The sequence below is a fragment of the Lactuca serriola genome, chromosome 1 (assembly GCF_051521515.1).
Source record: "Lactuca serriola cultivar US96UC23 chromosome 1, Lser_US96UC23_V15, whole genome shotgun sequence".
Lineage (NCBI taxonomy): Eukaryota > Viridiplantae > Streptophyta > Magnoliopsida > Asterales > Asteraceae > Lactuca > Lactuca serriola.
This window is the reverse complement of record NC_136408.1, coordinates 177,267,469-177,291,353: the sequence shown is the minus strand read 5'-3', so window position 1 is coordinate 177,291,353 and position 23,885 is coordinate 177,267,469. Positions and strand designations below refer to the sequence as shown.

Genomic DNA, 23,885 nt, shown 5'->3' with positions numbered 1-23,885 from the left:
TATTAATAATAATAACTTGGATAAAGCATCATTATGGCATTGTCGCCTTGGACATATAAGCAAGAAATGCATAGGCCAACTCCAAAAGGATGGAGTGTTGGAGTCATTTGACCTAAAGTCAGATGATAGTTGCGAATCATGCTTACTTGGAAAGATGACAAAGTCACCCTTCACAGGCTCCTGTGAGAGGGGTGAAGGTTTGTTGGATCTTGTACACACGGATATGTGTGGACCATTCAAACATGCCACAAGGGATGCTAATCATTATTATTTGACTTTTACTGATGATTACAGTAGATATGGATATGTCTACCTAATCAAGCATAAGTCAGAGACTTTCGAGAAGTTTAAGGAATTTAAACAGGAAGTCGAGAATCAATTGGGCAGGAACATTAAGATGCTTCGATCTGATCGTGGTGGTGAGTATCTTAGTTCAGAATTCCTCGACTATCTTAGGGAATGTGGGATTGTCTCACAATTGACACCTCCCAGGACACCACAATTGAATGGTGTAGCTGAGAGGCGTAATCGAACCTTGTTAGATATGGTTCGTTCCATGATAAGTCGAGCAATGCTACCAATCTCATTCTGGGGGTATGCCTTAGAGACTGCCACCCATATTCTTAATCTGGTCCCTACAAAGAAAGTTGCCAAAACTCCTCACGAGATGTGGACCGGTAAAGTACCGAAACTAGACCACATCAAGATTTGGGGTTGCGAGGCTTTTGTGAGACGCGAGACTCATGATAAGCTCGAACCTCGAAGCGAGAGGTGTATTTTCATCGGCTACCCACAACAATCCTTTGGTTACCTCTTCTACATACCCAATGATAATGTGGTCTTTATAGCAAGAAGAGGAGTTTTTCGAGAGAGAGAATTTATAAGCCAAGGAAACAGTGGGAGGCAAATTGATCTTGAAGAAATTCAAGAGTCAAGTGGTGAAGGAACTTCAAACCCTAGCCCTCAACTTGAGGAGGAAACTCTTGTTGAGCCAGTTGATGTGCCTGTACCTCTGAGGCGTTCCACGAGAGTTAGGAATGCACCTGATCATTATTATGGTTTCCATATTACTGCGGAAGGTGAGACACTTATTAGTGATGAGACACTAGTAGGTCTGGATGAACCTAACAGCTACACGGAAGCCATGGCAGGCCCTGAGGCTGCTAAATGGAAAGAGGCTATGGACAGCGAGATACAATCCATGTATGACAATCAAGTTTGGAACTTGGTTGAGAATGTACCCGGTCGTAAGACTATAGGGTGCAAATGGATCTTCAAGAAGAAGACCGACATGGATGGTAATGTACACACTTATAAGGCACGACTGGTTGCAAAAGGTTATTCTCAAACTCCGGGAGTTGATTATGATGAAACCTTTTCACCAGTGGCCAAGATAAAGTCTATTAGGGTTCTGTTAGCCATTGCTGCATTTCATGATTATGAAATATGGCAAATGGATGTCAAAATCGCCTTCCTTAATGGAATGTTGGCTGAGGATGTTTACATGGTTTAGCCAGAGGGTTTTGTCAGTACAGAGTACCCCAATAGAGTGTGTAAACTCGAGAAATCCATTTATGGATTGAAACAGGCACCTCGCAGGTGGAATCTTTGCTTTGATGAGAAAGTCAAGGAATTTGGTTTTTCAAGGAGTGAAGATGAATCTTGCGTCTATATCAAGGCTAGTGGGAGCATAGTCAGTTTTTTGGTACTGTATGTGGATGACATACTACTCATAGGAAATAACATCCCAACCTTGCAGGAAGTAAAGTCCTGGCTTGGGAAGTGTTTCGCTATGAAGGACCTTGGTGAAGCTGCCTATATCCTAGGGATAAAGATTTTGAGAAACAGGAGTAAAAGACTAATTGGACTTAGTCAAAGTACCTACTTGGACAAAGTGTTGAAAAGATTCAACATGCATAACTCCAAGAAAGGTGAGTTACCCATTCAGAGTAACGCCAGATTGAGTAAGACACAAAGCCCTAGTATTGAGGCTGAGATAGCAGAAATGAGTCAACTTCCTTATGCTTCAGCTGTAGGATCGATCATGTATGCTATGACGTGTACTCGACCTGATGTAGCCTTTGCTTTGAGCATGGTTAGCAGGTATCAGGGGAACCCTGGCAAGGAACACTGGACTACGGTAAAGAATATCCTCAAGTACCTGTGAAGGACTAAGGACTGGGTTGTCACACCCCAAAACCAAGAACGGCGGAAACATTCTGGGGCGGATGACGTCATGTATAGTATCACAACACAGTAAATGTAAATAAGCAGACAACATCATCCATTGCATTAAATATATAGTTTTAATACAAGTGTGTTTTGTACAGATATAGACACCAAAGTAATGTAAATCAAAATAATAAGATGAGTCTTGAATACGCTCCATCTTCTCAAAAGCTGGCCTCGGTACCTGACTACTGATGACCTGAGAATACAAGTTATTTTGAAAGAGTTTATCAGCATTAAGCTGGTGAGTTCATAAGTATTTTAGTGTCAAGGTTTGTTGTCAAAAACGTTTGAACCTGTCTCAATGTATAAGTTTGTAAAAATGTATGTAAGTGTTTGAAAGTGTTTGTAAAAGTTTGAGTCTCTCAGAAAATCCTATATTTTCTATTAAAGTAACCTTCTACCAAGGCTTTGCTGTCTTGTATACTCGTTTGTTGTAAAAGTGCGTAATTACCCAAGTATAACTATCATTTAATAAAATATAGTTTGTACATTAATGCTTAAGTGAGGTTATCACCAAAATATGTAATGGGTAAATCATTGTAGTACTGTAGTTTTGTATAATAAGAACTACTGTTGTACTAACTACCTTAAACCGGATTTATATTAAGGTAAAAGGTAATAAATTGCACCATGCTATCGACTGGTAACAACGACATAATGAATGGTCGTAATAACGAAATGACGTTTGGCACCCGCAGACCTGCAGGTCCGACTGTAGTTAGCAACAAGGTGTAGGATAGTCAATCCAGTATAGATCTATACGCAAACTCACGCTCTCCCTCCAAGAGAATTCTGGCTACAACTCGGGCCATGACATTTAAGGCATGCTCCAACACAGTGGATCACAATTGTTAACGTATTCATGTATATGTAATGTTTCTCGTTCTAGTATAGTTGTATATGTTCTGTTTCTAGTATAGTTGTATATGTTCCTGTTTCTAGTATAGCTGTATATGTACATGTTTCTAGTATAGTTGTATATGTTCATGTTTCTAGTATAACGGTATATGTACATGTTTCTAGTATAACGACATATGTACATGTTTCTAGTATAGTTGTATATGTTCCTGTGTTACCCCGATGGTAACTAACTATTGATGTACTGATAAGTATGAATATGGAAGTACTTTTATGTCTATATATGTATATATGATATATAACTAATATTGAAACGACCCTCGGATGGTCACCCGAAATCCCACCAGACCACATCCAAATCGAGGAAAAGGAAATAGGGCGGATGGCCTTCCTAAGCCCTTTAAACATTACTTATATATCTATACATATATGGGCATGAAATTTAGTATATAAAGGCATAAACAAGTTTTCATAAGACATTTGAAACATAAATATAATTTCAAGAGAAGATCGACTTGATGTCAATCTATAAAACAATTTGAAGGCATAAAGTTGATAAAACAGTTTAAGTATAAGAAACATTTGTTTGAATCATAGTTTGTAAATAATTTTGGATAGTAAAAGGGTTTGTAAAACATTTCAAAGTAAAGCAGTTTGATAAACAGTTTGAACAGTGGTAAAAATCATTGGTTTCCTAGATATTAATCACATGTGATTAATTGCAATCACATGTGATTGAAGCAATAACTATAAGTATTTGACTTGTATTCCCCCCCATAAAGTATTTAAAACATTTAAAATCATTTCAAAGGTTGATTAAAGGGGTATGAACTCACTTGTGGTGAGCTGTTTGAATTGCAGTGTCGGATACCGTGCAGGGTGGCAAACGGAGACTTGTTTACACGCACGAGCCTAGTTATCATATAATAAGCATATATATAACTAATTAGCCAAATAATAACTTAACAAATAAGTTAAGACACTTAGGAACATGTAAACACTTTTCATAAGTGTTAAAGGTCCTAATGGTTGCATCTAGGTTGCTACAGGACAAGGCAAAAGGGTTTGAAGCATCAAATGACCTTGTATAAGAGTTCACCACCCAACAAACCCCACCTTTGGAGTTTACGGCCGTAAACTCATGGGTTTATGGCCGTGAACTCCTCACTTGGTGGTTTTGGGTGTTTTAAGGTGTTATCTTGATCCTAGAATTAGCCTAGCTTTGTGGGAATAATCCTTGAAGTAGTTTAAGGCCCTAGAATGCTCCATTGAGGAGTTTACGGCCTAATGACCATATCCCCTAGAGTTTATGGCAGTAAACTCCTATGGGGTGTTGGTAATTAATTCATTTAAGTCCCTTGCACATGTAGGATAGCTTCCATGTTTTTATCTAAGGCTAAAGGGGACAAGAGGCACACATTTGCGCCTTCACTTGGAGTTTACGGCCCAAGTGATGTTCCTTGGCCGTAAACTCCCTTTAAGGGATGGTTTTGATGTCTTTTACTCCCTATTCAAGTCCTATGTGCTCAAGGGTAATTGTCTTAAAGCCTTAGGGGTGTTTAGGGTGCATTTTACCCTTGGAAAAGGGGTTTATGACCCAAGAGATATTCTAGGCCGTAAACTCCTATAAATCTATGATTTTGAATTGTTTTGATGTCTAAAATAGTCACAAGCATTTGAGGGTTAATGTCCTTAAGCTTTAGGGGTGGTTTAGGGCACTTAAAGCCCTTGAAAAGGGGTTTACGGCCCAAGAAAAGTCCTTGGCCGTAAACTCCTATATCTTGTGGTTCTTGATTGCTTTCTAGTCTCTAAAGATCATACATTAAGTCCCTAACTAGTTGTCTATCAAGGCAATGGGACTAGGTAGCCTTAAAGTTCCATTTTGGAGTTTACTCCCCAAGAACGTTCTTGGGCGCTAAACTCCCGGATCTTGCTGTTTAGACATGTAATTGATGTTATAAAGCATATAACAAGTAATGAAACACATCTAGGAAAGTAGACTCACAATCTGGGATGAAAACCCGAAGATCCGTCAAAGAGAAAATGGCTTTTCTCTAATTGGAATTGTGAATAATGAATTAATTAAATTCAGAAATCTATTTATAGTCCTGAAATATTTTGGCAGAAAATATTTTTATTCTGGAAATAGGACTGTAACATTATGAAACTTGGAATGCTCAAATTTCACAAAACCAGGAGCATCCACTCTCCTGATATCTCCTTAAACGTAAATCCTAATGTACACAAACTTGTTCGGAAAAGTATGAAAATCACTGAAACTGGACTAGCTTTTATTGAATAGATAATGTTCGTACAAATGGAAATTTCGAGTTGTCACATGGGTCCTTACCTTTGGTGGGAGTGATGACTTGAGAGTTGTAGGGTATAGTGATGCTAGCGTCCAGACTGATAGGGATAATTTCCGCTCTCAGTCGGGCTGGGTCTTTACCTTAAACGGAGGAGCAATCACTTGGAAGAGTTCCAAGCGGGAGACAGTGGCTGATTCCACTTGTGAATCAGAGTATATAGCAGCAAGCGAGGCAGCAAAGGAGGCTATATGGCTAAAGAACTTCATCGGAGACCTTGGAGTTGTACCATCTATGAAAGAGCCAATGGAGATTTTCTGTGACAGCAATAGTGCGGTTGCCTTAGACAAGGAACCAAGAGATCATGGGAGATCCATACACATTGACAAAAAATATCACTTCATCAGACCTCAAATAGAAGAAGGGATCCTCGTGGTGAAGAGGGTATCATCAGATGAGAACCCAGCAGATCCCCTCACGAAGGGACTGAGTAGGGTTAAGCATCTCCAGCATGCTCGGAGCATAGGGCTGAAGGATGATATAAGTTTTTAGTAGTTAGATAAATTATGAAATTTGTAAAGTGTAATTGACATTTGATGATGAATAAAAGGTGTTTTATTTATGAGTAAAGTGTTGCTATCTCTTGTCGATCGTTTACTATATTTCTTTTGCATGTTTTGACTTCCAGAATAATTATGTTTGGTATATCATATTATTCAAACCTCCACAGTCGGTCATATGTCGGAAGTAGGTGTGAATCAAGACTGTCATGATTGGTTGCAGAGGTCTAAGGTGTTGGACATGGCTACAACAATCATGAGTGCTCATAAGTTCTGAGCATTGGACTCAACCCACGCTCACTGGAATCACTTCATGGAATTTTATCTCGAGTGATCGTGAGACGGTAATATCATATAAGTCTTCAAACCTAGAGATATGATTTGTTACTTACGAGTTAGTTATGCATTGATTGTACGAAAACACATTGGTAACTCGATGTTATAAAACGTGTCTTTGTGTGTAATTCAATGAGTGGTAGAACAAACATATGAGTCGAAGTTTATCTGTTCCTTCTTGGATTAGAAGCTAATATCTGGGCCCCTCGATGATTTTGTTTTGACCTATGTACCGGGCCCGATCAGAACTAAATTGACGTGTTCAGTTGAGTTCTATGTCAAACAAATCGGAAATCGGGAAACAAATGCTGGACAATAAGCAAGACCATGTTCCATGTATTTGTCCGGCTGATATCTAGAACAGAGGATTATATGATAACTTATCTAAATGGCGCGTTCTAGTTCAACAGAGTTTAAAGAGCTACGATTGCTGATCGGTTACTGAAGTCATACTTGCAACTATAGTTATTAGACTTATCCAAGTGGGAGACTGTCGGATATAGTGTCTAAGTCCATAACTATATTTGGTATGTACTTGACCCGACCCGGCATGGTCCATTTGGGTTGCACTTCACCCGAACAATTTATGGATAATATTTGAGAATAGTACAGGTTATGATTTATTAATATATTATAAGTTCTAATATATTAATATAAGATCATATTATTTAATTAGTATTGATCTATAATTAATCTAGGATTAATTTAGAGATCAAAGATGTTACTAATTAAATATGGGCTTCTATATTTATATAGTGTGGGCTAGTGCTTATTTGGAATGGGCTAGGCTTGCATGGAAAAGTCCATGGATACTCCATGGAGCTTTGACCCATGGATCTCATGGAAATGAAGAGACATGTGTATTAGGGTTTACATGGATGTAACCCTAATCCATCACACTATATAAAGGAGGCTTTGGTTCTTGAAATCACACTAGTTGACACTTGTTGAGGTGAGGGCCGATTTTTAGATAGTAGTGACTATTCTCTCTAAGTTCCAAGTTTATGGTGATTTGTGATTTCCATTTGAGGCATCCACACTATTGGTGCTAGGCTCTAAAACTTCAAGGAATCAACTACAACTACAAGGTAAGTGTTTCTAATAGCTTTATTTGATTCAAGTTCCTCATGCCATGCTAGTTAGGATATGAACCTTGGAAAAACAATTATTTGCATGTATCTTAGACAAACATAGATCCAAGGTTTATTAGGGTTGCATGTACACTTAGGAAGTGTTAGAATGCTCAAAATCCATCAGAACGTTCTTGGGCGGTAAACTCCCGAGTCTCACAGATTTGATATGTAATTGGTGTTTCTAAACACAATCTAGGCTATATAACATAACTAGATCAAAGTACTCACAATTTGGGATAAAAACCCGAAGATCCGTGAGAGAGAATTTTGACTTTTCTCTAAATGGAATCCAACAAATGAACCAATTTTGTTCAGAATTCTATTTATAGTCCGGAGATATTTTTGGCAGAAAATATTTTTATTCCTGGAACAAACTCTAATGTCCTAGAGTCTTGGAATAACAATGTTGCACAAAACCCTAGTGCATCCACTCTCCTAATATCTCCTTAAGCGTAAAATCCTGAAAACTGCCAAACTTATACTCGAAATCTGAATTTTCACTGTAACTGCTCTACTTCTATTGGCTTGATATGGTTTGTTCAGAATGGAAATTTCGGGTTGTCACAAGATTCTTGGGTATTGAGTGCAGAGAGGCTTTATGCCAAATTCTCTATGTGTAATTTCTGCTTATGAGAGGTCCAGTTCTAAGGACACCTTGTTAATCAGAATGGGATCTTGGTCGACCCGGCCAAGATTGAGGCAGTTATGCTATGGGAGGTGCCGAGGTCCCCCATTAGAGATCATGAGTTTTCTTGGCCTGGCAGACTACTACCGGAGATTTATCAGGGATTTCTCCAAGATTGTCATTCCTCTTACCAAATTGACTAGGAAGGGTGTTACTTTTGTCTGGTATCCCGAGCAGCAGGCCTCATTCGAGACTCTTTGCCAGAGATTGTGCGAAGCTTCAGTGTTAGCCCTTCCCGAGGGAGTGGAGGACTTCGTAGTTTACTGTGATGTATCTATATCAGGGATGGGTGCGGTGTTGATGCAGAGGGGCACGTGATAGCATATGCATCGAGGCAGTTGAAGCCTCACAAGACGAGGTATCCCACCCACGATTTAGAGTTGGGGGCGGTGGTGTTCGCCCTCAAGATCTGGTGCCACTATCTCTATGGTGTCTGGTGTACCATATATACAGACCATAAGAGCCTGAAGTACCTTATGGATCACCCCAAACTGAATATGCGACAGAGGAGGTGGTTGGATGTAGTGAAAGACTACGACTGTGAGATCTTGTATCACCCTGGCAAGGGTAATGTGGTAGCCGATGCCCTGAGTCGTCGAGTAGTGAGTTCTCCGATCTGAGACGTTTGCATCAGGATGACGATGTGACTCCATTCTTAGATACCATCCGAGAGGCTCAGGTGGTGGCTGTGAGACCAGAGAACCGTAAGAGAGAGTGGGTAACCGGACATATTTCTGAGTTTAGGACGGATAGTCGGGGGCTTATCACTTTCCATGGATGGATTTGGATGCCATATACGGGTCGAGCTTGGCGTCTTTTGATGGAGGAGGCCCATTGTCGAGATTATCGATCTATCAGGGACCCACCAGGATGTATTTGGATCTGAAGAGGGATTATAGGAGGCCCTACATGAAGAGAGATGTGGCATGGGTAATTGAGAGATGCTTGAACTGTCGTCAGGTCAAGGCGGAGCACCAACGTCAACATGGCCCATTGCAGCCTCTAGAGATTCCCCAGTAGAAGTGGGATCAAATTTCCATGGATGTTATCACCAAATTACCGAGGACTGCATGTGGTGTCGATGCGATATGGGTGATTGTAGATCGGTTGACGAAGAGTGCTCACTTTCTAGCTATCAACGAGGGCTGTTCTGCAGAGAAATTGGCCGAGATCCACGTGCGAGAGGTGGTGGCATGACATGAAGTGCCGACATCGATAGTGTCAGATCGAGATGTGCGTTTTGCTTCCAGGTTCTGGAAGAACTTTCATGAGGATTTGGGTACCCGATTGTACTTCAGTACGATATATCACCGATAGACAAATAGGCAGAGCGAGCAAACGATTTAGACGCTCGAGGGCATGCTACGTGCATGTGTTATGGACTTTGGTGGATGTTGGGACACATACTTGCCCTTGGCTGAGTTTTCATACAACAAAAACCACCATTCCAGTATACGTATGCCTCTGCTTTGATCTCTTATATGGGAGGAGGTGTCGAATTCCCATCTGTTTAGGGGAGGTAGGGCAGAGAGTGATGGGGGGCACTGAGATAGTGCTCAAAACGATAGAGCAGATCCACCAGGTCAGACAGAGGTTACTGACGGCCCAGAGTCATCAGAAGAGTCACGCAAACCGACGATGATTCAAGCTAGAGTTCCAGGTTGGAGATTTTGTCCTCCTGAAGGTATCCCCATGGAAAGAAGTGATATGATTCAGGAAGAGGGGAAAGTTGGGTCCGAGATATATCGATCCTTTATGAGTGATCACTTGAGTGGGGAAGGTAGTGTATCGGTTAGAGCTGCCTACAGAGTTGAGCCAGATTCATAACACCTTCCATATGTCCCAAATGATGAAGTGTGTAGCCGATGAGACGACAGTGGTCCCTTTAGAGGACATTCAGGTGGATGCGAGCTTGAACTACATTGAGAGGCCGATAGCGATCTTGGATAGGAAGATGAAGGTCTTGTGGAATGAAGAGGTGCCCTTGGTTCAAGTTCAGTGGCAACATCGGAAGGGATCCGATTGTACTTGGGAGCCGGAGTCCGAGATGCGAGAGCAGTACCCCGAGTTGTTTCCTGAGGATGACTTCGAGGGCGAAGTCTGATTCTAGTGGCGAAGAATTGTAACATCCCGACTCCTAGGTATGATATTTAATTATTTTATTTCTTTTTGACAGGGCAACTCGACGAGTTGGAAGCACCAACTGGCCGAGTATAGAATATTATGGCCACAGGATTTTAGAGTCTACTCGGCGAGTCGGAGGACCCCGAATCGACGAGTAAGAGCTGAGTGAGAAAACCCTAATTTTCAGGATTTGTGTCCTACTTAAATGACCTTAAGCCCTCATTTCCGCCACCCTTGTCAACTTAATACCCCGTGTGAAATCCTAATCGAGCTATAACCTTGTGTGTGAGAAAAAGAGGATAATATTGTGAGTTTTAGTGCATTCTTGGAGGAAGGTTGAAGAGCAAAAGAATTTGGACGAGAAGGAGCTTTTGGATCTGGTGTTCATTCATTCCTAGCTTCTGTTTGAAGGTAAAAAGTCACCACCTTGCTCATTGTTTTGTTAGATCTCGTTTTTAGGAAATTTAGAGCCTTTTTCCCATCCTTCTTGGAGTTCTAGATTATTATGAGCTTGTCATGGAGTTGAGACTCTAGATCTGGACATATTGAGGTCCTATGAGCCCAAAGATCCAAGCTTTATCAAGATTTGGGCATGTCTCCATGCATGAAACCCGTTATGGAGCTTGTTTTGGCATTTTGAGCCTTTGATTCCATGCATGAACGTAAAGCTTGCAGCTTTACGTGATAAGTGAGCCTTAGAAGGTTAGATCTAGAGTATGAGATATCAGTTCTGCCTAAAATCGTCTGAATAAGAAAATGGACTAAAGGGACTCGACGAGTCGGTGAGCAGACTCAACGTGTTGGTTAGGGTTTTCCCCGATGAGTCTGGACGCGTTGTAACTCGGCGAGTGGTGAGAAAACTTGATGATTTGAGTTGGAATTTTACAATAATTCTGAGAAAATGAAGGAACTCGACGATTCACATAGATGCACTCGACGAGTTGGGTCAACATGGACTGTTGACTCGAGTGTTGACTTCTGTTGACTTTTAGGGTCTGGTCAAGACTTGGATTATGGAGACCATGGAGGGGTAAAATGGTCTTTTACGCATTTCAAGAGTTAGAGAGAGAGAGAGGTTAACTGGATTTATTTAGAATTGTAGTTATAAGTGTTAATTAGAAATGATTATGACATGTAGGCAGGGATTAGAACGTTCGAGGGGTACGAGCTTTACGTGCTTGCTTACGAGGTGAGTCTTCTCACTTTACTTACCATGAGTGGTAGCTTTGTGTGACCGAAGGGTCTTGTATGCTATTATTGAGTATTGTGATATCATGCATTATGCCTTTGTGATTTATGATGTGTATTATTGTGAGCATTATTGAGTTAGGACCGGAGGGTCCAACCCGAGTTGTGGGATCGGAGGGTCTCTACTGAGACACATTGACCGGAGGGTCTTCATTGAGATATAGCCATGAGAGGCTAATCAGATGTGTGTGGTATTTTGGGGAACTCGCTAAGCTTTGTGCTTACCGTGTTATGTGTTATGCGGTTTAGGTACTTCTTAGGATCACGGGAAGGTGCCGACTTGATTGTACACACAAGATGGAGTTTATGTTTTTGAGGATCCTGGATTTTATCAAACAACTTATGAATTTCTTTTTTTTGACAATTTGACCATTGTGGTTTTGGAAATGTGATATTAAGAATTATACGGTCTTGAAAATGAAAAATTTGTTTGAAAATTTATAGTGTTACAAGTGGGTATCAGAGTCTTGGTTTGAGGGATTCGGATGTACCTTCAGGTATGTATGAACTCAAACTATGGATTTGAAAAAAAAATCAAATTAAAATGATTTTTCTAAAATGAATAAGATTTTTTAAGAGAAAAAGGAGATGGAGCAGTGTGTACAATAAGCCAGAGCCCGAACTGTGATTTCCCAAAATATCCTTGTTTATTTATATTATGAGATATTAGGGATGCATGCTAGAGGATAGGCTAGGTATTTCATATTTTAGGGCTAGAGTTGCCTGATTTGTGATGCCTTAGCCTAGGAGATGTTGCTATATGTTATTTGCTATGTATATGTATTGAGTAGGAAGAAACATAGCAGGAATCTTTAGAGAAAGTTTGAGTAATCTAGGAGAGATACCTAGATGGGCATAGGAGGAGCTTACTTAGAGAGTAGCCCGATACTAGTGAGAGATAGAGTACTTGTGAATAAGGATCATGGGAGGAGGACTTGGGATGACTACGGGTTGGTGTGGAAGGTAGTATTGTGTGACATCCCTATTTTCTCGGCCAGAAAAGACCGGTTTTATTTTGCTTATGTTTTATAAAAATCTGAGGACCTCTTTTAATAAAAATGTTGCGGAATTTATTCCCAGAAAAACACGATAAATATGTTATCAAAGCATTTCCAAACAAATGTATTTTATTCATTTTAAAACATTTGGGACGTCATCGTCAATACAGAAACATAAGCATAAACAGAACTTACATTCATTTACACTAGTGATCTATATGTCCTTAATCTCTCAGTGTAATGTCACTTCATATCGACACCTGTGATATAAATAAACTGAGTGGGTCAGGTTGGGAAACCTGGTGAGTACATAAGGTTTTCAACCCATAATAATATAAATATTATGTTTTAACAATCAAACAATCAACACAATTACCCATCCCCATTATCTTCTTTAGTCTTAAGGATCTACCCTAAGAATCAGCTATTCCTCGTTCATTCATTCCTAAGGATCATCCTAAGGAATCGGCACGAAGTCCATCGTTGCCACGGTTTACACAACAGGCACTAAGTTTGCATTGTCGCCAGGGGTTAGGCATCAAGTCTGCATGATCGCCAAGGTTTACATAACGGGCACTAAGTCTACATAGTCGCCATGGTTTAGGCATCAAGTCTGCATGATCGCCAAGGTTTAGGCACCAAGTCTGCATGGTCGTCAAGGTTTAGAGTACACCGGGTGAACACATAGTTCACAACACCTACAGGTTGCGAGCCTGCTAGTGTTCCACTGGACTGTCTAGAATAGTCCGTGGTAGTCAATCATACTCTGCTGAATGACGGGGCCATCGTTTGGGAAAAGGCTTCTCACATCGTCCACCTCTTACCCTCACCTCGTGGTCTATAACACCTTTCAACTCATTATCCAACTCATATTCCATCTATGACATCTACCCATGTTTTACCCCAACATTATCGTAGATATAAAATACATATACAACTTAAATCATTTAAAACATGTATAAAATCGTTCATCCAACATAGACAACAAGTATTCAGATAATATGCACACATAGAACGTAATTTATATAAAATACTTCATATCTATGTGTAAGATGAAAGTAACTATGCACTCACCTGAGAAGGTGGTGACTCGGTACTCGAACAACGCTTCGTTTACTTTAAAATAATTTCCTTCGACGAATTATTGGTCTTATTATTATTATTATTATTATTATTATTATTATTATTATTATTATTATTATTATTATTATTATTATTATATAAGTGTTTAAACAATACTTTCCAACCACTATGTATGGACAGGGGCCATACATAAAACACCGGAGGGAAGGACCATTTTGGCGTATAACACTTCTGAAATCCAACAACCCTATGCGGCCATTTAAACCAGATTCTCCGTACCGCGAGTAGTTAAAAAGATATTATAACGACACTTATATAAGTCATAATAGTAGTTCAAATATTTATTATAAGTTCATAATAACAATATTAATTTTAAATATAAGCTATATTAAAATAGGGTAAACATAACTTACTTACAAGGGGATTTTAACTACGAGTCGGGCTCTGCAGGGGCAGAACTTCGTCGTTGAATCTTTCTAAGAAAGATTCGTGCAGCGCTTCAGCGCTCACCTTACTATACAAAAAACTATAGAAAGAGAAGTCGAATCACGAGGGACTGAAATGCTCGGTGGATAAGGAGTGAAAGACTCTTGAATCAAGAGAATGGTGCAAGAAATATGAGAGCCCAAGTGTAACACCGTAAATTTCAAAATAATTTTTCGCATAATGTAAAAACATATTCATTTAATTTTCATAAAACATCAATGTTTGAAACTCCAATCCATGTCATACAAAGAATCCCAAGATCACATATCATAAAAACCCCATGTGTGTGTACTGATCAAGCCGGCGTCTTCCCACGGTCATCACTAGTACCTGAAACAAATAACACTAACACTGTAAGCATAAAGCTTAGTGGGTTCCCCAAAATACCAAGCATAACACATATTAGCCACTCGAGGCTATAACTCTGTGGGTCCGTAGACCCTACTCTATGAACCCTTTGGTTCTAACTCTGGGAACCTTCCGGTTCCAACTCTGTAAACATGCACAACATAAATCACATAGAAATAATGCAGTACAACACATAACATACATATATCATACAAATACTCTGTCACATAACTCTGATTACCTACTCAAGGTAAAGTATAGTGAGAAGACTCACCTCGCGTATCTCGATAACTCGCAAATCTCGGAAATCACTCACGCTCGATCCTCCGAGCTATAATCCTCCTATAACACAATATTTCTCTAATTAACACTTTCACAACTAAGGTTGACTACCCCTATCAAGTCAACACTGGTCAACTCTGGTCAACGGTCAACTTTGACCGGACTCGGCGAGTGCACTAGGGCGACTCAGCGAGTCTATACGTGTTCACTGACTCCCTAAGATCCTCTCTTGACACGTCGAGTACTTCCCTGACTCGACGAGTTCCACCTGGCATGAATCGCGGGGCCACCACGACTCAACTCGCCGAGTCTCAAGAACAACTCAGCGAGTTCCAGCTTGACTCATTCCACCTGTCGACCCTCTCTGACTCTCCCTGACTCACTGAGTCAACCCCTTAACTCGGCAAGACCACTCGTTGAGTGGTTATGGACAATCTTAATGCTACTCGCCGAGTCTATTCTTCGGACTTGGCGAGTCTAAGCCATGCATGAACTCAAACTCACTCCTGAGGTCAGATCCGTTCCAGTAACTCATAGATCCAGTCCTTCCAAGCACATTCATCACGTAAAGTTACAATCTTGGTGCTCATGCAAAGGTCCAAAGGCCTTATTTGATGATATGGTCTCTAGAATGCTATTCTAAGCTCATGGCCTCCATTAACACTCATAAAGCTTGAGGGAAAAGAGTCTCTGGACCTCTTTGGGTCTAGATCTAAAGCATCAACACAAGAAGAGGCCAATTACTCCATGGATCTTTCCACCAAGAAACCCTAACTCTAAGATTTACACCAAGGACTGAGAAAGGAACGAATGGTTACCTCAAATGAAGTCTCTGAGCTCAATAATCACTGGATTAGCACCTCCTTTGGTCTCCTCTTGCCTTGATCCTATTCTATATGCAAAATCACCTACAAATAATCTAGGATCTTCCTCTTCTCTCTCACAAAACGCTCAAGGACTCTTTTAGGGTTCTCTCTGGGGTTGGTGGCCGCAAATGACGGTCATAAGCCCCTTTAAATAGGTCTCATACCCTGAAATTTAGGGTTTCATTAAACAACGTGGACTCGCCGAGTCCACCTTTTGGACTCGCCGAGTCCGGAAGCGAACCCTTTCCCAAACCGCGATCATACTCGGCGAGTTTGAGCTCCAACTCGCCGAGCCTCCTCACAAAACACCAAAAATTAGAAGAATAAATTAATACCTAGGAATCCGGGCTGTTACACCAAGGCTCTTATTTATACTAATTGAATTTTCAAAAACTAGCCTCCATAATTAATTAATGACCTTTTAGTTATATAAAACACTACACACCCCTTTATAATACTATTTTAAATGGATTTAATGATATTTGTACTAAACTAATGTCGAAAGAACTCAACATTAGTCTTATAATGACCGCATCGTCGATACCTTTCTAATGATATATACATATGTATATATATGTGTACGTGTATATGATTTATAGTTTATTTTAATACGTAAATATGTTATTATAATTTGTGACTCGTTCATACGAACTCCGTTTTTGACGTTCTTTATATCCACGCGTAGGTGGAGACGTACTCTACAACTTTCGTTTAGACTCTGTCGGCTAATTTTGACTTTATTTTTAAAGTTATATTTTTAACAGGCCGGGACAGGATTGGTCCGTTAAAATCTTATAACTTCTTCATCAGATGTCCATTTTCGTCTGTCTTTTTATTGTTACGACTAATAACGAGATCTTCGATTCTCGTTTAGGTTGTATCGGTTAAAAACCGCTCGATCTAATACTCGAACTTCGGACTGTACACCGCTAAGCCGAAACTTCGAAAAATCATAACTTCCTCATACTAAGTCAGATTTGGGCGTTCTTTTTATGGACGTTCTCAGGTTAACATATTATACGACTTTCATTTAGATTACTAAGGCTAAAAGTCGCTCTATCATAAATTCACTATTTATGTCTTCGCGGTGCCATGCCGGTTCCGTCGCTAAACTTCGACAGGCCATAACTTCTTCGTTATAACTCGGATTTCGGCATTCTTTATATGTACGGAACCCTTGAGACATATTCTCAAACTTGGTTAGGATTATTTATTCTAAATAATCTTTTGTCAAAAAGTCGTTTTCGACCCCTATTATCTCTAAATTGACTAGCCCGGATCTACGGGCGTTACATATTGGGCCTGTACTACTAAAAGCATCGGATCTGTATACGACCCAAGTAAGGATCCTTAGGATACTAAGGAGCATGTAGGGATGGTAATTGAGTGTGAGTATGCTCGAACGAGTCTTTGATGATTTTTTCATGTTATGTTTCTGAGACATTATGGTGGGTACATGCCACAACCCCGATAGCAGTAGTGTCAGTGACGAGGAGATCCACCATTCGAATTGCTTGATGTATGAGAATCTTGTTCATTGGAAAATTATGACTATTTCATTGTTTAAATGTTTATGTGAGACAAGTGAATGACTAATCGATCTAGTACATATTGATATGGGCTCTTCAGATCCACCACAAGGGACGATGACTCTATTTGTCATGATTTACTGATGCTTCAATGAATATGATTCTTTTTATAAGATTAAGCATAATTCTAATAATTTTGAAAAGGTTTAAAGAGTAGCAGAACGAATAGCAGAATCTATTAAGCAAAAAGATAAAATATTCTGCAATTTGAAAAGAAAGGGAAGTACTTTAGTATCATGTTTTGTGATCATCTTTGTAATTATGGAATTGTATCACAGTTAATCCTCAAATAAGATCTTAGTGCCATTATATAAATAAGAAGAGGAATCAGACATTGTTGGAATGAGTCATACTTTGTTCCAATCAAGTTTTAGATCCATGCTCAAGTAATTATGAATAATATCTTGAAACTCATTTTAGACTAAGAAGGTTGATAACACCTTGTAATATGTGGATTAATAATGTTTTATTACTATAGCACATTCAGAATTGGAGTTGTGATGTTTTTGTTAATGAAGAAACAAAAGATAAATTGAGATCAATTCAATGAAGTGTTTTCTTGTCCGGAACCCACATGAGCTTTTGAATATTTGTTTTAACTCGTCAAGGAATGTTCCTTGAGAAAGAACTTATATGTCAAGAAGTCAGTGGGAGTCATATTGATCTTGATATTTGCAAGATTCAACCGACAATAAACCTTTTAGTTGTCATTAGCACGCAACCTAAGGTTAAACACCTATTGTATTTTTCAGTTGACATATTCTTATTTCTATGCTCTTCAGTTAAGTTGGAAATGTGTTTGATTTTTATGTTTTTCATTTAAATGAAAATGCAAAGTGAATTGGTCTGTGAAAGTACACCGGTCAATATGGGTGACATGCTAACGACACGGAAGCACTAATAGGCCTTGAGTTGCCAAAAGTGCAAGAAATTTAGAATAGCGAAGTTCAGTTCATGAAGGAAAGATGAATTTGAATTTGGTTTGTCCTAAACCTTGTCTTGTGACTATAGGTTGTAAATGAGAGATTCACATGGATGGGAACGTGTGCACCGTGAAATCTAAGTGGGATTATGAGGAAATACTTTTGCTGATAGATTTTAAAGATCTGATAAAGATCAATATGGATATTGGTTGTGTTAATTGTATTCTCAAATTCATAACATGATTACGAAATACCTCTTCATATTTTGAATTGTGAGGAATGGCAAGGAATTATTTGAATTTTCAAGAGATATATCTATCAAGTCTTGAAGAGTTTAAAAACATACACACACATTATCCAAATAAGGTGTATAAGCTAAAGAAGTCTAGTTGGAGACTTAATGAAGTACCGCGTAACAAAAATTTACACTTTTGTATGAAATTCAAAGGGTATTGATTTCTGGGCAATTACATTATCCAACTAAGGTGAGAGCTTGATCAACAAATGTGCATGCTGCAAACTTCACCTTGACCTCTTCGGGGCAATCACATATCTCGAACACCGATTCCACCTTTTCAAACTATCTCTTTAGGGTTATCATTCCCCCTGTGCCATTAAAGATTCGTGGCATGGCGTTGGTGAAATCTTTGTAGGAGCATGTCTTGGTAGGCCCCTGGTTCATTCCGTTGTTTGAGCTTCCAGCCCCTTGCCTGTTGCCTCCACCATTGTTTCCATTGTGGATCTACGCCAGTGCCGCTGTGACTGCAGCAGATACAGCTGCTTGGAATGCAACTGAGTTGATTTCTGGTGGTATCGGCTAGGGGTTTCCATGGATGGGTCACTGAGGCATCCTTCTGTCATGGAACGGAAAAATGTCGAGTGCCTATAATTTTCGTGTGTTTGTGGTCCTATAAACTATGTGTATAGCATATACTTAAGTAATGTTACATATTGGCATACAACATAGAAATATAGCACATAGCAGATAACAACATCACGATAGAACACATATTTTTCCTCTAATAATATCCGTATTTTAATACATGAAAATTTGCTCGAAAGTGCATACATAAAGGGTACAATGTTCGGCAGCATAACGACTCTATGAGTAGTGTAATCAATTAAACATAGAGTCAATGGTGCATAATATAGTGTGTACAAAAGAAAACTAACACTAGTAGGGAGGTCTACTGGTCCGGAGGGCTCTGGGGTGCGTCGGGTGGTGGGGCTGATGACGTGGACGCGCCCTGAAGGTGCGCCACCTGTCGTTCTGTGGCTCATAATCGTTCCTCCTAAACCGCCTGTCGTACCTGAAAGTTATGGATTACCTCCTGAGTTTCTCGTTCCGCTCTCGCCACCGTGACTAGCATCTGATTCAGCTGCTCGACGGTACCCTGGGCTAGGTCGCTCATATTCTGCAACCGTCTCACCATAACAGGAAGTGCCCGGTCAGCTGGTCCTCCATCTCTCAGATCATAGAACTCCCTAGCCATCCCGTATGGGGGTCGCTATCCCTACTGTCTCCTCCATCTCCATATATCAATACCCCATGGAGGCGTGGGGCTAGTAGGGCCCATCCGGTGAGCGGGCACCCTAATCGGGTAGGGTGGGTTGATGACTTCGGACTCCGCGTCCGAATCACCATTGTCGTCGTCGTCACTGGGTTCTTCCTCGAACTCCCCCTCGGAGTCTTCTTCGGCTTCTTCTTCTTCCAAGTCTACCACTGGCTCGGCAGGTCCTCCCTCGACTCCTACTTCAGGTTCTTCTTCGGACTCCTCCTCGGGGTCTTCTTCAGGCTCTTCTTCAGTCTCCTCTTCCAGCCATCCGTTATTCCCCTAGTTGGGGAAATACGGATCTTTAGGATGATGGAAACCGGCCATACAATCTGCAGGAATGTGTATAAACTACTATTACTCCTAAGATGTTTTAGTTGTTATATAAATTGAGTTTGATGTTCTCTTCGTGGTAATCAAAAGGTTATGTTTTAGGTTTACCGACCATCGCGGTCACTCCAGGGCATGTGATAGTTGTATTCTGGAGGAAATGTAGTTGATGAGGCTACATTCACCCTTTAATACAATTGTGAACAATCTTGGGTTAACCGAGATGTCAGGATCATCTTATTTGATTTGGTATTATGTTCATTTTCCTAAGTCACACAAGTAAGAGGGTTTATGATTATATTTTATTTGTTTTGTTCAGAGTTATTTAGTCCCTCTTTGGGTTTATAGTTGCATATCAATGTGTGGTTAGATATGCCAGTTCACTATAAACAGAGCTCTGATACCAACCTGCCACACCCCGAACCAGACGGCGGAAACGTTCGAGGGCTCACGTGATTTAAATTGAAATACCATCACAATGAATATACATGAACAACACATACATCACCAACATTACATAGTACAACTGTCATTGTTCACATCAAGTATATTGTTTAAACATTACACATCCATAACATAAATTGCTTGAGAATTTTCAAAACATAACATCCTAACACACTTGGTATTGTTCTTCAACTTATCTGTTACCTGAGAATACAAGTTATTTTGAAAACGTCAACATATATAATGTTGGTGAGTTCATAAGCATGTTTGATATAAAACTTGTTTGTATCGTTTGTAAAACCTAGAAAATCCGATATTTTCTGTACAAAAACTATTTGCGAAAAGATGCGATGATCCCATAAGTGCATGTGTATGTGATTTCAAAACAAGTAAAAGTGATTGTTATTCAAGATTGATTATTGTATTATAGTTGTGGTGTATAGGAGTGAATAATGTCGTTCCCCCGGAAAACCCGATGTTTTCCGATATGAATAGTATGATAGTTTTGGTATTATTATACTATCACAGCGAATGAATATGCTTTCTCATGATTACTTAGATGGTATTGGATCTCTATGTGAGTCGTTATAATCATGCATAATAATGACTAGTTCGTCTGTCTTGGCATTCTAGCGAATGCCAGAATTGATTTAAGATTTTGTCACCCTAGACTGGCCGAGTCTAACTGTAGCGAACAGCTTAGGTGTGGGGGAGTCACCCCCGTATAGATCTATACACAAACTCTCGCTCTCCCACTAGGAGACTCTGGTTATAACTACAGACTACGACCGACACTTAATAGTGTCACCCGTTATTTCCCTCTAAATCCAACTGAATTTGAATAACCTTGTTTATCAACCTAATTTTATGTTTACTTGAATAACAAAGATAAGCCTAACAGACGAAGAGAAGAGGGCAGCAGAGGCCCACTAATCATGTATGCTATTATAGGCTGTCGAGTATGAGACGGGCATGTTGGCCCATCATGTATATGTTTGATTTGGACCTTACTAGCAATGCCAATGGGCCATTGAGGCCCAATAGCATGTAAAAGCAATTAAGGGTCCCTTAGGCATGTAATTGGGTCACAGGAGGTCCGATAAACATGTGTGAATATATCGGGCCCAATAAACATGATATTGGGCCTCAAAGGCCCAATAGCACGTATAGAAGGTATTTGAGCCCAACTTTTGAATCGCTTATGTTTTATCGAGTTTAAGTTCGTATTGTTGCTATTCATGGTATGTTAAATATTTATTCGCAATAACGAAATATTTTAACGTTTCATTTATAACAAAGTTTTCTTTATATGTATATATATTTTTAAAACCATGCGTTATAAACTTGATATTTTTAACCCCAAAAGTTATAATTGTTTATTTGGCCCAAAAACATTTAGATTAACCATCGTGACACCTTTTTCTATAAAAATGACAGTCTTAGTCCATTTTTATGAAAATTGACATTTTTGGTCCTTAAACCATTTTTATTGACATTTTCCACCCAAACTTTATTTGAATGGTAATTTGAGTTCAAAACTATTGCATTTCTCATTTCCAGCCTTTATTTGCAAAAAGTTACATTTTTGGCCTAATTTCCGTAAGTTTTACAATTTTGACCCTAAAATCAAAAACTTTGCATTTTTAGTCCAAATTAGTAATAAATTCATTTTCAACCCTTAAAAATTTTTATTTACGTTTTAGACTCATAATTTGTTATGTTTTCCATTTCATCCCCTCAAGATTTCCTTTTTTTCACAACCTTGAGCCCAAAATCTCGTGAGGCCCAATTTAAAGCCCAATATGCCAAATTTTATGTTTTTGACCCTTTGAAAAGTATGGTTTTCATAAAAATCAGATTTTATACTACTAAACAACTTATAACCCCCATAAAACCGAAAATTTACAATTTACACCCATTCTTTTTTATTTTTGCAAAAATGACACTTGTAAGGTTCTTTGGTTTTGTTTTTCACCTTTTTAACTTAAGAATCCCTAGATCTATCATGTATGTTTGCTTATCAAGTTTTTGTTCATGATTATTTCACCCTTTTTGTTATAGATCTCGAAATATAACAAATATTTCATATTATCACAACCAAAAACTAAAGAATTCACATATAGCATACAACCACACATAGATCATCACATAATGCTTGTATTCGTCCCCCCCCCCCAAAAAAAAAAACAAATAAAAACCAAAAACAAGGGGGTATGAACTCACCTTGCTTAGTTGCTCACGGTTTTGAAGAAGAATGAAAGAAGATGGTGTTGTTTTTGGCCCTAACAAGCTCCTTGAAGAGATCTTTGGCTTAGATGGGTTCTAAGAAGCAAGATCATGAAATTTGTATGAGTTAAGAGGAGATTTTTGAAGTTATCAAGAAGCTAAGCCATGGATTTAAGCAACAACTTACCAAAGATGATGATTTTGATGGAAGAACCTTCTCGAAAATGCCCAAGATCTCAAAATTTTTGAGAGGAAGGATGAGTTGTTGTTGTGAGTGTTTGAGAGAAAATTCAAGTGAAGTGTGTGTGTGTGTGTTTCCTCCTTTGGCCGAGAATAAGAGAGGAGAGAAGAGAGAAATAAGTGAAGTGATAATTGCATGGAGACATGAGAAGTTGCATGGAAGCCCAACATGTAATAAGGAGGAGGCTAACCTTCCTTAATTCCCTTAATTTACTTGTTTTTTTTTGTTTTCTACTTGGGCCGAGAGAGGAAAAAGGAAAAGAATGGATTGGGCCTTTTGTGCTTGAGTCCCATAATATGAGGCCCAATTTGATGGTTTTCAGCCCATTGGGCCTTTAAAGTAGTCCACGGTCCAAATCTTACATAAAAGAATGGATTTGAGTCCATTAAGGCTATTTGGATTTGTCATGGCCCAACAAGGCCCATTAAAGGTAAACTAGTCCATTTTAGACGTATAAGGCCCAAAAAGGTTAAGTCTCATGAGAGTGGGTCCAATGGGAGCCCATTTAAGAGTTCTAAGCCCAAAATAGTCAAATTGGAAGCTTATTGGTCCATTAGGCCCAATAAGGAAATCCCAGTCCATATTGGACTTAAACCGGGATTTCTAGGGTTTCCAACCTTTTGTTGACTATTAGAGTGTTTGCATAGAGTGCTTGATGGAATTTTGTTGTCATTGAATAAGCATCATGCATGCTTTCAAGTTTTAGTTACAATGTATCCTTGTTTAATGTTTACAAAACATTAGAAATCCTAGTTGTGACAACATTGTATGAAAAGGATTAGAATTTCATGTGACTAAAGCTACTAAACTGTGACAACCCAAAATTTGTATCTTGTGCAACCATTAACTTCAATCAAAGTTAGACTTGTTTCTGCTAACTTTTAGCACTGTTTACAGTCTGTTTGAGCATTATGAGCTCAGTACACCAAAGGAATGAGTGAAAGGAAGTGTCAATTGAGTTTTTAACCTAACAACCAAGGTTTAAACTTCATCATGTGGAGTTTATGGCCACACCATGTGAGTTTATGGCCGTA

General features: G+C 39.3%; 1 pseudogene; it reads right to left on the bottom strand.

Annotated features, from left to right (window-relative positions):
- The window catches only part of LOC145064267 (large ribosomal subunit protein uL2mz, N-terminal part pseudogene), a 74,330-nt pseudogene extending 54,780 nt beyond the window's left edge, over window positions 1-19,550 (bottom strand).
- Window positions 19,551-23,885: the final 4,335 nt, after the last annotated feature.